A 15,378-nucleotide genomic window follows, 5' to 3' on the forward strand; every position below is an offset into this window, starting at 1 on the left:
GTCCCAATGAGTGGGGAGAAGAGCCCACCTTCAATTCACGAAATGTTAACAACAAGGAGCTGGAAATTACACTCTTCCCATCCAAATCACTTCAATCAATGAAAGTGCTACATTTTACAATATTGACAGTGCCGAACGTGTCTATCAGGGTCAATCAAAGCATGCCTATTAAGGTGACAATATTCCATGAGTTTGGCAACCCTGAAAGTTATGACTTGATTGTGTTCATTAGAACGTTAGCGGAATGGGAGGTGGAGGAGTAACTGGAAGCCATAAAACCTACAGGGTGTTCATTTAGGTGTTCAAGCTAATTCAGCGCATCCATACAATTCTGGCTCGATGTCTCTTTAAGCTGTTGATTCCTTGCAGGTGTACAGGAGCAAAGGAGAAACGCGATCGATGATGAATGAAATTTCTGTCTATTAAATCCTCCCCGACTAAAGAAAACCCAGAATTCGAATGGGCGAGAGTTCAATCCCACCCTAGGAGTAACTTCGTCGAATCAGTTTTAAATCGTCTGATCGACCCAGAAGTGCGGGTCCTCAAAGATATCACACCATCAACCCTCCTAGCCTACCAAGCAGTTGTGGTTCCTACTGAAATGAACCACCGATTAAAACTATCAAACATCTTCTCCTTAGGATCTGTCATGCTTCGAAAATAGGATTCAGTAGAAGTGCTTTACCCGTCGCTTGTAAGTCTGTATAGAACTCGAGAAGTTTTCGCCCAATCCACTCAGCTCCACATAGATGTCAAACGTTGGTGATTCATAATTCAAGAGCTTATATATTTGAGATCAAAACGTATTGGCACCCCCCACCAGTACTGATACTTCTTTCAGAATTAGTAGATATACTATCGAAGTCCATGCCAATTGAGATTAATGACTGGCAGAATATCCGAAAAAAACCGCGGGGAATATGTTTAAAATTTCCATCCCATAAGATCCTTGGCAAGACTGGGATTCAAATCTGGTTGCCTCATATAATAAGCTTTGTTTCTTCTTTATTGTTCATTCTGAATAACAGAATTATTAATGTAGCTCAACTCCCGCAGAAGATTCTGCGCTAATCCTTCGTTGTACGCTTCGATATTGGATATCCACGGTAGTTTTTTAGTTTAAAAATAAGAAGTGTTTTCTGTAATAAAGCCTTTGGGTAAAGCATGTGGACGAGAATGTAGGCAGGGTTGGAAATTTCACGTGTCATAGTGAGGTTTGGTCAAGGGATAGGTCGCTCTACACAGTGTGCCAAAATCAAACTTGGACACACCGGGCGCAGTCATTGGCGTTGTTTGGCACCCATGGTTACAATTTTTTAAATCTTTAAATTTACTGGCAACACTGAACTTTTTCTGCGCCCGTAGAGTGTGCATGTGTCAAAATTTTCTATTGATGTTGCCACAATACAATCCAATTTTTACAAACCACAACCGTGAATCTCCATCCAGTCCCGCTAGTGATTCTCCAAAATCGAATTGAATTCCACAAAGTACAATCAGCGCAAATCCTATTGCCTGTCCAAAGAAGTAGGTACATGAAAAAATCAGGACAATCGATTGCATAGAAACACCACTCAATCAATCTCAACATTACCAGCTGCAGCTCTGTTATTAAAGTCGTTACTCAGACTCCCGTGACCGAAGAAAAGTACATCCTACGAGTGGTTCTGATCAACCCTGAGCCGGGAACTATGGATACGGTCCGAGCGCCCGAGCAGAACCATTTGGAAAGCTGTTCCTACCGAATAACTTCGTTTTTGGACAGTCCGGTGCTGGTAAGAACTGGGTCACATGATACTAGACCAAGGGTACCGAACTGGTGGATTCTGTGCTGGATGTTGTCCGTAAGGAATCCGAGGGTTGCGATTGCCTGCAGGGTTTTCAGCTTACGCACTCGCTTGGCGGTGAAACTGGTTCAGGTGAATTTTAAATCTTTTGTAACGCTGGCAGAATTCAGTAGCAAAAATAACTTTCTCGATACTGATCTCGAAGATTCAAGAAGAATACCCAGATCGCATCATGAATTCGTACTCTGTCGATCCATCGCACAAAGTCATACATACGTTTGAAAATGTCCGCCGGAAGGTTTTCTTACACTGGTACACCGGCGAGGGAACGGACGACATGGAGTTCACCGAAGCCAAGAGCATTATGATGGTTTCGGAGTACCAGTAGTACCAGTAGACGACGATTGACGAGGAAGGAGAGTTCGACGAAGAAGAGGAAGGTGCCGACGAGTGATAATGGATGCACATGGTCAAATGGTCGTTTTCATTATGCTACCATACACTACTATGAATAATTGCCGAAATAAAATCTGGTTATATTAAAAATTAGCACTGTTAAATTTATTTTGTTACAAAAAAATTGCAGCAGCGTGCACCACAAACACAACGCGATTGGCAAATTTTTCATCGGAAGTCCCCTTTTAGGATCCCACTGGTCAAGGAATACTTTGAATGTTTGTCCAATGTTTCCGCCCGCCAGATGGCACAGAAAATGTGCCCTCTTCATGTGAGTTAAGGTAATTAAGTTGAGGTAATCTTCCTTCCGGAAACACTTGTCCGGAATCTCCAGCAGTAAATCTACTTTCAGTGGCTTGCCATAAGATGTTCCCAAACGACTGGATCCAATATGGTGCACGATGGTGCACGATACCGTCCTCAAAGTGTTCCGGAAATGGCCAAACCAACACTCAATATAATTTAACACCTTGAATTTCACCTTCACCTCGCTTAGCATCTCTTCCACCTGCAGCCGGAACAGATTCGAGTGGTAGAAATATTCCGTTTTCTTCAACCGATTGATTTCCTCTACCGTCGGCGGTTTGTACAGCTGCTTCATGGCTTTGATCTTCCGTTGGTGTTCTTCGTCTGTTCGTCGCTTGGAATGGCTTTGCGCTTAGCGCCTTTCGACTCCGAAGAGCCGACAGTCATGACTAGCACAAAGCGTCCACCACTTTCTTGACTGCTGTCGCTTTCCGGCTCCGGCCGCCCAAAATCGTCGTCGTCATATGAGTTCTCAGGTTTCGAAAAACAAAACAAAATCAAGAGTTGTCAAAATACCGGGTTGCCAAACAATTCATTATTCACAAGCAAACAAAAGTCAGTTCAATTACTTCTCGACACTGCCGTGCCAGCTGCGGCACACTGAGTTAAACTGAGAAAAAAGTTGGCGCAAAACAAGTGTGTAGAACTGTAGAGTGACCACCCCTTGGGTTTGGTGAAATTTTCCAATACTGAATCTGAGGATGCTCACCTTTCCGATCTTCGTAGGATGCATGATATTCATCTTTTTGTACGAATAACAGCATAGTGTAGGTGTTCCACCATCCCCGCTGAATAGATGTGATTTGTGATCCATTTACTTGATATTAATGTACTTGTTTGTGTGGCCTTCCAAATGTATCATCAAAGGAAACCATCTGGCACGAATGGTCACTAGAGGTAACCCGTTTCAGCCGTCTTGACTGCCGTATCGACAAGACACTCTTGACTGGCCATGGTGTGGATGAACTCGATTGAAGTTAGGCCCGAATAGTAGCTGTTTAGATGAAAACACGAGAAGCTGGGATTTTTGCTGTGATTCAGAAGAGACGGATTTTGCTAGATCTGAAGAGATTCACGATTCAGAGAATACTTACAGAATTTGTCTAACGATCCTCAAAATTGGTTGATTGTTGGTGTGCCTTAATGTGCCGAACAGTTTGACATGCTGTATTTCGGCACACTGTACGGAGTTGATTGCCCTTTGATCTTGTTACATATACAGGAATTATGTACATTGAATGCTAAATAACATTTTGTAACAAGTGGTAATGCCTCAACAGTACCTGAAATAATTGGAACTGGAATTGAAATTGTTGCTGACCGAATAGTGAAAGGTAATGAAACCCAGTGGATTAAGAACCCTTGTTACTGAAATCTGTTTTTAGCCTATTTGACATCGTGGACGTTAAGTTATGAACTCTCCAACTGTAACTAACGGGTGTTCAATAAAAAATGAGAATTTTTTCACTCATATAGCTAGTGAAAAAAAAAATTTCAACGAATTCAGTATATTAAAAACATAATGTTTATTTTTCAAAAAACGTAAATGAATATTGGAGAAAGGGCCCTGGTCAGCCGTATGACGCAACTTAGTCGTGATGCTCTCACAAGAGCGCAGGACGGCACTGAAATCATTCTCATTTTTTATTGAACACCCGTTACCAATCCTGAAATAGACCATTGGCGTAGCTAGACAATTTATCTGGAGGAGGCCTAGATAATTATGGAGGGGGCCTAGATAATTCTGGAGGGGCCTAGATAATTCTCCCGAGTAGCAAACTTTCATCACAATAAGTTACAGCAACTTGTTTATGACTGAAATAAGTCGTATATAAGTTTCTACAATTGATTTGTGACAAGCGTGCTACTAGGGCTGGAGTGGGCCTAGATAATTCTGGAGGGGGCCTGGCCCCCCTGGCACCCCCATTAGCTACGCCAATGAAATAGACCCTTCAAATGAAGCTCCAAATTAAATTCCGCTGTTTCACTAGAGAACCTAGTTCAGTTATGCTCCAGTTCCAGTTATCCTAAGCACTATTGAGACCATTACCGAGCAGAGCTGGAGATCAAATTGAACTCAAAATTTACTGTTATCATGTAACTTGTTTTGAATACTCCAGTTGATCTCATATTGGTTGACTTAACAGTTAACACAGCAAAAATGAGAGCGAACTGTAACAATTAATTAATTTATCTCTATTAGGGAGGCTTTCAGCCTGGGGCTGGTCCGCCTCCAACTAACTGTAACACTGTTAAATCAAACGGAATGCTTTCAATGAAATAAATTTCATTAATGATTTTGCATTTTATAATATTTAACTGAATACGGGCATCAATGCTTCTCACGCCGAAAGACTTGAGTTTAAATCACACCCCGGACAAGTCACGAATGACCTAAAATGTGTGAAATAAAACAAATAAACAATAATCGTTAGTTCAATGACGGATGAAATTCAATTAAATTTTAAACAATACGTTAACAGCAGAATTTCAAGTAAAGTTGCTTTCATTTAAAAATTTTAACTGCATAATGAAAGCACACTATGATATCAGACTTATGCAGCTACAATTGAAATCAAAATGGGTTTACATTAAAGACTGACTAAAAGAAGATCGGTACGCACAAAAATGCCTGTAATTCGTGATTCAATAAGTTTAAGAAGTCCATTAATGGTTGCTTTACAGTACTTTTATTCAAACTTCAAAGTTACAGCATTAGATGGCTACATTTCTCCAGTTCGAACGAAATCTCGAACCATCTTCTGATGCTGATGAAGCCCATCAGCGCCCGCAAAGTGAAAACGGTCACGGAATCAGCCCATTTCTTCCAATTTGCCCGCATTTGCTGGACGTCCTTGACTGCCCCATCTCTTCGTCGAAGTCGCTGCTTTAAAATTGCCCAGTATTTTTCGATTGGTCAAAATTCGGGGCAATTCGGAGGATTCATCAGCTTGGGGAAAAAATCGATCTTGTTGGCAGCATACCACTCCAGAACCACCTCGGGCCAAAATGTGACTTTGCCTCTATGCTTGCGGATGAACGGCAATACACGTTTTTTCAGGCATTCTTCATTGTAAACTTGGGATGTCATCGTCCAGGATGTGACGAATGGTTCTGTTTTCAGGCCACAACTGCAAATCGCTTGCAAAATTATGGCCTTCTTCGCGAACTTGTCGGCAAACACGAACTTGAATCTTCCCGGAACTTCCCCACGTCCAGTCGCGATGTAAAACTTTTGACCGGGAAGCTGCTTAAAATTGTGTTTCGTCAAATACGGTCGTACAAGAGCCTTGCAGGCTTTTTGGCCACGGAATTCTGCTTCATGTGCCGGTTCGGATATTTACTGGCATTGTACGATTTGTATCATTCCCTGGCAAGGATATTCCGCACCCTTCGAAAGTGGGCGTTGCACCTTCTGGCTACATCTCGGATCGAAAGACCGGGGTTGGCTTTAACGCACCTCAACATCTTGTTGCGCAGCTGAAGATCCCTGGTTCCAGTTTTTTTTTTCATAGGTCCACTGATTCCTTTCCACACTCCAAGGTTTCCTTGTAGGTTTTGAGCACTCAACAAACTGTTGTTTTCGGCATCTTCAGCACTTTAGCCAGTTTGGAACCGGACCTCTCCGGATTTTCCAGGTGTTTGTGCACAATATTTTTTCTTCTTTCGAGTTCCATTTGACGTTATTTCTGAACGCGATCGACTACTTTGATCAAACTTGCACCAGTTGTTCTCTATAGAAGTGTTAACAAACCACTGTCAAAGATTTTCGATTCCCAACGCTAGAGGTGCACGAGGAGCGTACCAATTTACTTTTAGTCAGCCTTTATGATAGGAACTGCAAACTTTAATATCGATTTGCTCTCATTTTGTTAACCAACTTTGCTCGGGTTACTACTTGCTAGAAAACCTCTAGTGCTACATGCATTCCACAACCAAGTCGCTGGTATATCATGCTGTTCTGTATTCAATGTATACAATTCCTGGAGATATTGTAAGATTGATTACATATTTTTCGAAAATAAACGTTATTTAAAAACAAGTAGCATAACATTTATTTGGCACTTCGATAACCTGGCACCATCTTAGATTCCAGAATGGCATCAATAATCGATTTCCGGCCTCAACACGTCGGCACTGTTCCGAAAAGACCCAGAATTGCAGGGAATCCAAAATTTCACCACAAATCGGAAGTCGCCATCTTGGATTCCAAAATGCCGTCAACCATCGATTTGCGGCCTCTACACGTCGGTCAACTGCTAAATTTATAAATCGAACATGTTTCGCCGCGGTAGAAATCTTCATTTTCAATCTTCCTTCTTACTGGCTTAGTTCCGAATAAAAATAGTGCCAGCTGTTTTCTTAAAAAACACCAAACGAGAATATTTATGCCGTGAATCCTATATGCTTACCTTCAACGGTGCTGATTGCGTTTCTGCGTTGAGATGTGGTTTGCTGATTGAATCTTTTGCAGTTCTGAAACGACAAAGTTATGATTTTCTATTAGTTAGAACCCATTTTTATAATTAAAACAAAACTGAATAGTTGCATAAATTTGCACCCTCAAACAAGTACTTTTTTTGCGTCGTTGACGACGACGACAACGACTTCAACCGAACTTAGTTAGTATGCTAATCATCGAACGGATAGCCGCGTATGAATAGGAATGCTTCTTTAATTACACTACCCTTCTCCCGCGCCGGATCGCAACCAACAATGGTTTTGCATAAAGAATAAGTTGAATTTTAATACTACCATCAAGAACCGGACCTCCCCGGACCCTTAATTGGTAGTCTCTGCTGGTGTTGCGCTCAAGTTCTTACCGGCGCCTTCGGAGTTGGGAGCTACATAGCAACGCATCTTGATTGCGATCCACCGAGCGCGACCGCGCTCATGCTATGCCGGAAATTTGTATGCAAATTTTGCACTGGTCGTTTTGCCCATAGTTCTGTAGTAAATGAGGTGTTTTTACCTTACACGGAATTTGTTCTCGGGTGTCTTGTTCCACAAGGTATAAAACATAATTTTTCGAATTTGCATCAACTCATTCCTGCGTAGTTCAAAGAGCATAAAAGTGCATCTGCACGTGTCCCACGTGCAGTACCCCGACGGCAGCTGCACAAACCCCATCAGACAGATTTAGTACCGGCCATCAACGGCGGTGCTAGTCGTAGTCGTCGTAGGGCAGAGCAGCAGAAAAATCCCATCAGCAGCAGGATATTGACAATAAAGGAAATAATCGTGCTGAAGTAAAAGAGTTTGCAGCTTCCCTCTATCCTTGATCGTTTGCTTGCACAACGGAAGCCAAGATGATAGGAATAAAAAAAAAAATAGCCAACAACCACCAAGGCCATAAACAAATCTGCACCACATCGCCCCATGATGCTGAAATTGCCATATTGCTACTGCTGCTGCTTGACTGCAGGCTATATCCCTACTACCTAACTCCTGTCGGAGCATTAGTTCCTTCTTGCGCTTCTAGCTCTCGACCGACGACGACGTCCAGGGCAGCAAAACGGAATGCCCGGAACGAGCAGTTGATTGTTTCGACTAATTTAATTTATGGCTGCTCACTATCCTGGAGTTTTCTCGGGTGAATTCCTTTTAAAAGTTGAAAATGTTCAAGTTTTACTATTAATGATGCAACAAAAATGTTTTAATTATATGACATGTTTTAATGGAGAGTGAGGTGAGTGCAATGGGAGTAGGTTAAATGGAATCACTGATAATTCGGAGAAGTGGTTTTCAGTTGGAGCAAGAATGGAATCAAATGAAATAGGAAAACTACTTTTCTCGAAAGAAATAACGAAATTATGCATGGGTTCACAAGAAATTCCTTAAGCTGCTGTAAAATAAGATGTCATATATGTAAAACACAGATTGTAGAATAAACAGAGTAACAAATGTAATGTTTAGAATACTATAGAAATATAAAACGGGGCTGTAAAGGCGCAGCAATGAAGCAAGACCATGGTGGAGGCAGTTGAGATCGATTCTCGCTTAACGTTAGGAATTTTTCGAGTTGAAAAATTTCTCGACAGTTATTCCTATCCATTTTCCACTATCCAATCTATCATTGGATACTAACCCTATCCCTATCCAAATAATTTTAAAACGGATAATATGCGAGTTAAAATTATACGGATTGAAAAGTTTCAAAATTATCCGGATAGAAAAAAAAAGTGGATATAGAGTGTCCCAGAAAGTATAAGCACAGTTTATTATTGGAATAAAACAACGTTATATTAATGACATCGTATTTTTATATAATATATATGTTCTCCATAGTATTATCTTTCAATTGGATGCAAATAATCCGCATGGGTATTGTTGGAAACGAGGTGATGTCTAGAGTCCGGAAATTGATATCCGACGCCATTTTTAATCCAATGTGACAGACATAAGGTTCAGAAAAAATGGAAAATACCCATCAATTTGTGTGTTTTCGGAACGAGAACGACCGGTAGATGACAAAAATCAATGTCCGACGCCATTTTGAAATCGATTATGGCGGCCATTAGGTTCAGAGAAATTTGTATTTTCAGAGCAGAGACGACGTGTAGATGCCGAAATTTTATGATCGACGCCATTTTGGAATCCAGTATGGTGACCATATCGTATAATATTTTACACTTGGCCACCTGCACAATGTCGCATTCCAAAATGACGTCGAACATCGATTGTTGGCCTTCACGCGTGGTCTCCGTTCCAACTATATCCATATTATAAGGTATTTCACAGGTTTTCTAAACCAACGGCTGCTATCTTGGATTCCAAATAGGCGTCAGACATCGGATTTCAGCCTCTACACGTCGTCTCTTATCCGAAAATACCCTTATTGTAGGGTATTTTACCTTCTTTTTGAAACCAATGGCTACCATCTTGGATTCTAAAACGGCGTCGAACATCGATTTTTGACATCTACACCTCGTCCCCGTTCCAAAAATACCCATATTGTAGGGTATTTGCCACGTTGTCTGATGGCCGCCGTTTGGGATTCCAAAATTATATCGCACATCAATTTTCGGCATCTAACTATTGGCTCCGTTCCGAAAAAAAAACCCACATCAAAGGGTAGACCTTTTATCTGAACCCAATGGCCGCCATCTTGGATTCCGAAATGCGTCAGACATAAATTTTCGGCATCTACACGTCGTTCCTGTTCCGAGCCATTTTTTCTGAACCCAATGGCCGCCATATTGGGTTCCAAACATCAATTTACAGCATCTACACCTCGTCTCCGTTCTGAAAATTACCATATTGTAGGATATTTTCCACTTTTTTGAACCCAATGGCCGCCATATTGGATTCCAAAGTGCCGTTGGATATCAATTTCTGGCCTCTAGATTTCACATCGATTAAAAAAAATACCCATATTTATGGGTATTTGACAGTATTACCCACTTTTTATGAAACTGAGAGCCACAATCTTGGATTTCAAAAAGGCGTCGGACATCAATTTTCAGATTCTAGACATCAACCCGATTCCAACAATACCCATATTGATGGGCATATGCCAGTATATACTACTTTTCATAGGATATACTGTGATACGGGAGTATCCGGAGTACTCCGAACAGTTTATGTTTATAATAGGGATGTTTGATATCAAATATGTACCCATCAATATGGGTGTTTTTGGAGTCGGGGTGATGTCTAGAGTCCAGAAATTGATATCTGACGCCATTTTGAAATCCAATATGGCTGCTTCCGGTTTCATGAAAAGTGAGAATTACTATCTAACAATATGGGTATCTTTTGAATCAAGGTGACGTGTTAGAACCGGAAATCCATGCTTGGTGCCATTTTGAAATCCAATATGGCGACTTCTGGTCAGAGAAAAAGAGAAAAATACTGTTCATTAACCCACAATATGGGTATGTTTGGAATCGGGGTGATGTGTAGAAACCGGAAATCCAAGTTTGACGCCATTTTGAAATCCAAAACTGGAAAATACTTTCAAATACCCCACAATATTAGTATTTTTGGAATTGGTGTACCGTATAAAGACTGGAAACCCATGTATGACGCCATTTTGAAATTCAAGCTGGCAGCTTCCGGTTACAGGTAAACAGAAAAATACTGTTTAATAACCCACAATATGAGAATTTTTGGAATCGCGGTGACGTATAGGAACCAGAAATCTATGTCTGACGCCATTTTGGAATCTAAGGTGGTGGCATCCGGTTAAAAGGAAACTGGAAAATTCTGTCAAATACCCCACAATATGGGTATATTTGGAATCGGGGTGACGTATAAGGACCAGTCTTGTAAGCGGTCACCGTAGTCAACATATGTGTTAGGGAAACTAGGATACCTAATTGTGTGCATCACTGTAGACATGCTTGGCATGCACAGTTGTACACACCAACTGCTCATTTGTTAATAACTTTTCACTCAGTTGTTGAAATTTTGTTTTCTTCAAGGTAATTGATAGATTAGGATCATAGTTAACTGTAGACTTGCAAAGAGTAGGTCAATCTTATCATTTGAATCAACACCAATCAATTTAACACTGAGCATTTCTCACCTCATTTTTACAACGCAAAAACAAATACAGTTTACCACTAGCATTAAAATCTACTTTTTTTACATACCAATAACAAGCTTACACTCTATTCTATCTACTGCTTCAAAAAGAACTATGTTCCGTCAACTGTGTGCAAAGTTATTAGCAAATAAGCAGTTCTTGACCAAAATTGTGTATGCCAAGCATGACTGTAGATTAGGGAATCCAGGAGAAATGAGTGACCACGATCGTCTGCATGTATGCAGATCATACTCTACCTACCTCCACGAGAGATAGGCACGATAGGCTATCAGTGATGTGCTCTCGCAGCATCACTTGTAAATAAAGATAGGAGAATAGCCAGTTAGCTTCCGACCACCGACGGTACCGGTATCGATTTAGTTCGATTGCGTTGATTAAATACAGTGCACTTTCTAAGAATAATAAATGCGTTCAGTAGTGCATACAATAAAATAATTAGTTAGTGATCGTATCACCACAGACAAACAGACGTAACTCTTTGAAAAAGTTTTTCTTGAAAACATAGTATCTCAAAACATAGGACCTCAGTAGCGGCATCTTTCAGGCTTCTCGCGGAAAACAAGCTTGCTCGCTAACTCGCAAACAATATTGCATAAAAGTTCTATAGAATGTATAGAAACGTCAAAGTGATCCGATGCCAGCGCTGCGGCGAGTAGTTCGCGGAACTGATAATATTCAAATCAACCGTTAAATGCGTGAACGAAGATACACAATGAAGAGTTACGTCTGTTTGTCTGTGGTATCACACCGGTGTTACACAGTTGTTAAACTGCATAATCCGAGCTAGCTATTCGCGGGTGCGCATGTAGTGCAAAATGGGGAATTACCCAAAAATATGCTCTGTAATAATCAACTACCTGTGCTTCAGACAGTTGATAAACAAGCTGTAGATAAACTACAGTACCAAACTAAAATGACATATGACAGGCTCTGTCATACGATACTTACGCCAAAGATCGTCACGAATGTATGTATTTTAGTTTTTCTCATAATAACAGCTGCTGATGTTGTGCTTGTGTGAATTCTGAACATAGCAGGTAACGATGCCCTTGACTCCACGGTGCTCAGCACATGACCAAATAATGTGATCTGCGTCATGGGTAGCCTTTTCCACATTTACAGAGATTGCTGTCCCCCAGCCCAACACGGAACAAGTGAGCATTAAACGAACAGTGATTGGACTTGAGGCCAGACATCAAATGAATGAAGTCTCAACCCACCGCCAACCCTTTGAACCAAGGAGAGAAGAATTAATAATTTCCATTTAATTTTTATGCTTGTCAAAATTTCAAAAAATTGTTACAATTTGGATCAAACCTAAGATTTGATTAGAAAAACTGTGCAGAGCAACTCTTTCAACGATCGTAAGTCGATTAGACATTTGCTCTAAATGTTATTAATATTTAAATTCAGGCCAATTGCGCCGCGCATACGTATAAGCTCATTCACAGGCCTGTAGATATGCGTGGATCAGTAGGCCAAACGTGAATGGATGATAGCTTATTTTCACAGTAGTCCAATCAATTTGAAGTAATTTTCCAAATCAAAATCTCATGTTTGATCAAAATTGAGGATTTTTTTTACTCTGATAAGCAACAGAATAGTTTTGCTGTAATAGAATATATTGTTTGAGTAAAATCTAAATATCTAAAATATATCTCAATATGCCTCTGAGATATTTTAAGGAATTAAAGTATAAGTGGAAGTGTACATTTTGAATAATTGATGTAATTTTGCGTTCATTTGCGCAATTTTTTAGAAAGTGAGCATGAGCATGATTGACCGCCCACAGTTGCTACTCTGTTATTGCCAGACCAGCTGTTATTACACAGAGAACCAATAGACGATGCTTGGGACTAGCAATCATCCTCAATGTGTAAAAACTGGTGATCTCGAATTAGGCAATACCAGCGCCAGCCACGCCTGAACGCAGGTCAAGAAAGGAATGGGTAGGAATGTGTTGACATGACACTCGCTTTGATGGAAGCCGAGGAGTCCTCTGCACTTCCACGAGGAGTCACAGGGATGTTGGGTAAGAGGGTTGGGTTTGCAGCAGGGTTCGTTTTGGTAAACGATAAGCTGAATTGATGTCCTAACGATCGTATAACGCGAAGAAGCTTGGGATTGAACCCACGGTCTTCTGCTCAGTAAGCAAAAACGTTTGCTACTAGGCAAACGAGCTCCTTTTTAATCATCGACTTGCTGTTATTACCATGTAGTCATATAAACACATAAAACAATTGACGAATCTTGATGTGGATGGGCTTAAGATTAGACTCAGGATGTTCTGCTCAGTAAGCAAAAACGGTTGCTCTAAGGCCACCGAGCCCCTCATATCACATCATACCGTTACTCAAGTTGTTATAACTATTCAAACCCAGCACCGACGACAACGAAAGGTTTAGCAAAATACACGATAAACAAGCGATCTTACCATACATTTTTAATATGAAAGGACCTGGGACCGCGTTTTTCTGCTCAGTAAGCAAGCCACTGCAACCGACGATCTTTCAAATCCGAAAACAAAAGGCTACGAAAAAGTATTAAGGCCTTGATTAAATTCCACTATCACGCGACGTTCAATGTTTCGATTTGCGCTTTACGCATTGTTCAGGCAATCATAACAAGCTATGTCTGACGTGACGATTGTTTAAAGTAATATGAGTAAGCAAAAGAAAACAAAGTCCGTACCTTGTTTTCACCGAATTACCACCATTTTCGATGGATATTTCCACGGAAAACATCAAATCGGCATAGATTGCTTATCGGGGCACATTTTGCGACACTTTTCCGGAAGTTCTGAGGTACTTTCCACTCGATAAAATCGCGAAACACGAAGCTGGCAGCCGCCCAGCGTACAACACGTCGAAAAGAACCATTTCATCTTGCGCAATTTTTTAGAAAATTTAATCAGAAAATCATGTATTTATTTCAATCTTCTTGGGTTATACATTTGTCAGTACTCTAAAACTAGTGATTGTTCAAACTAAATATACCAAAAATGTGAATGTCTGACAAAAATAATACAATATACAGTTGTACAGGTTTTTATTTCATCAGAAATTTTTCATAAAATTAAACGTTCTACAACTTTGCAGCTCTTACGAAATAAAAAAGTTTGTTTCACTGTGCCATCTTTGCGGCGAAAACATGAACTATTTTTATCCACCAAATTGTAGTCCTAATTAATCAAAAAAAAAAATCCTCCAGACGTCAACCCAATAGGATGCAATCCCAGAGCGTTATTATTTATTTTTTTCTTGCTAGATTGATTTCCTGGAACAGAATTAAAAAAATGTTGAGATATTGTTAAAAATTTGACACTGCTTCTTAAATCTCATGTTTTCACACGAAATTCAATTCCATTCAAACGCATTGAAACGCCATTGAATTTACTTCGTCATATGGATGAAGGCAGAAAAAAATAGATAAGAGTGCTTCTTTTGTTTTGAGAACAATGGGACTAAATATTCATACTATGTGATCTTATATTTAGGCTTGTATTGTAGCTTTTGAACCTAATTATCGGAGCAAACGTATTATTGCTTCGTGCACGGTAAATTCGTCGATATTTTTGATATTTTCTTCTCGATAGTACGGAAATAGGCGATTACGACGAGGTAGCTCTTACCCTATGGTTGGCATTTTTACGGTATTTTAAGAGTATTCTCTTTTGTATGCATGGGTTTTTTTTTAACCAGAAAGCAGATCTTTTTGTCTTAACTTCAACTTCATTGTTGCAAACAAATAACAGTTGAATAGAAGCATGAATCATGAGCAAAAGTCCGAACAGAAAAAAAAGTCCATCTCATCCTTCGGTCCCAGAGTGACGGTTCACGAAGCTGCCACTATCCGCATCGCATGTCAGATGGAATGAAAGATTTATGAATAAGTAATTTCATTTAGCTCTGGTCCGCAGAATGTGCCCACTAGGGTGCGTCAACTTTACAACCTCCTGCTCCCCACAGCTAGTTCGATGTGTTTTGAGGTCTGCAACAACTGTGCCAAATTTGAACTAATTTGGTTATGATCTGGATTTACGGGACAATTTTACATTTTGTATGGGAAAATGTATGGGAAACGGAACATGGCACCGCAAACGAAAATCGGATGATATCGAGTAGATGCGAATTGAGCTTAATGCAAAAAACAGCTTGTTGCAGAGGTGAGTCTCCTTTCACTCCAACAAAAAGGCTTGAAACTGTCTGCCGCTGAAACCACATATGTAACATATGACTGTTTTGCCCCAAAATCCCATATTTTCTGTAGTTTTTTCCC

General features: G+C 40.3%; 1 long non-coding RNA gene across 1 annotated transcript in view; it reads right to left on the bottom strand.

Annotated features, from left to right (window-relative positions):
• The window catches only part of LOC135704239 (uncharacterized), a 456,675-nt gene that overhangs the window by 237,372 nt on the left and 203,925 nt on the right, over positions 1-15,378 (bottom strand). Inside the window, exon 2 of the long non-coding RNA XR_010517782.1 lies at positions 6,962-7,025. This is a non-coding gene — a long non-coding RNA (uncharacterized LOC135704239). The remainder of the gene's footprint in view (positions 1-6,961; positions 7,026-15,378) is intronic.

Source organism: Ochlerotatus camptorhynchus, unplaced genomic scaffold (genome assembly GCF_037179485.1).
Source record: "Ochlerotatus camptorhynchus isolate MF236.1 unplaced genomic scaffold, CSIRO-AGI_Acam_v1.1 ptg000232l, whole genome shotgun sequence".
NCBI classification, from domain to species: Eukaryota; Metazoa; Arthropoda; class Insecta; order Diptera; family Culicidae; genus Ochlerotatus; species Ochlerotatus camptorhynchus.